Genomic DNA, 740 nt, shown 5'->3' with positions numbered 1-740 from the left:
AAATACGCACCCACGTCCTCCCTGAGGCCCCCCAAGGAGGGCCGGCTGGAGCTGGGGACCAGCGGGGCGATGGGAGAGGCTGTAGGCTGCGGCCAGCAGCCGGGCCTGGTCTCCGGCCACCGCGGCAGGTCGGAGGCCTGACGCTCATCAGCACCAGCACATCCCACGCGGCCGGGGACACCTGGGCAGACGGCGACCGTGGCCTCGGTGTAGGCCACGTGAGAGGAGGCAAGGATGAGGCAGCCGGCGGCCTGGGGGGAACCGGGGCAGGGGATGCGCGGTTACGGGGGTCGGGGGACAAGGCCTGCCCAGGCGCCTGGACTGGCAGGCTTCGCAGCGGGCCACGCCCCCTCCCTGCAGGGGGAGCACGCACGACAGTAACTACCCAGGGCGCGTGCGCGCGGGCCCCCCCCCCGCCAGCCTCGAGTCTAACGGAAGGGTGGGAGAAGCGCGCCTGCGTCAGGACGCGGCGGGTGAACCTGTCGGCCTCGGCCTTCAAGATCGATTCTTCCCTTGGGGTGTGGATTGAAGAATTCAGTTTCTTCTCACATCCCAAAAGGAGAAAAGACCAGGGGAGAAGAGCTGGCGTAACCAAGGCAACGTCCGGGGTGGCCCCGGACGCCGGTCCCGGGGCAGGTGGGCAAGGGGCGGGGCCGGGGGGCGGAGCCAGAGGATGAGGCGCGGAAGGACGGACGCGGGCGAGGGGCGGGGCCAAGGGATAGGACGGTGAAGGACTGGAC

At 70.4% G+C, this 740-nt stretch overlaps 1 protein-coding gene across 1 annotated transcript in view; it reads left to right on the top strand.

Moving 5' to 3' along the window:
* Positions 1 to 428: 428 nt before the first annotated feature.
* Positions 429 to 740, top strand: part of SEC16A (SEC16 homolog A, endoplasmic reticulum export factor) — a 44,672-nt gene continuing 44,360 nt past the window's right edge. The window contains exon 1 of the mRNA XM_027766283.1: positions 429 to 636. The gene's annotated coding sequence lies outside the window, so the exon portion shown is untranslated. The remainder of the gene's footprint in view (positions 637 to 740) is intronic.

Source organism: Tupaia chinensis, unplaced genomic scaffold (assembly GCF_000334495.1).
Source record: "Tupaia chinensis unplaced genomic scaffold, TupChi_1.0 Scaffold142100_1, whole genome shotgun sequence".
NCBI lineage: Eukaryota > Metazoa > Chordata > Mammalia > Scandentia > Tupaiidae > Tupaia > Tupaia belangeri.
This window is presented reverse-complemented; position numbering and strand designations above follow the sequence as displayed.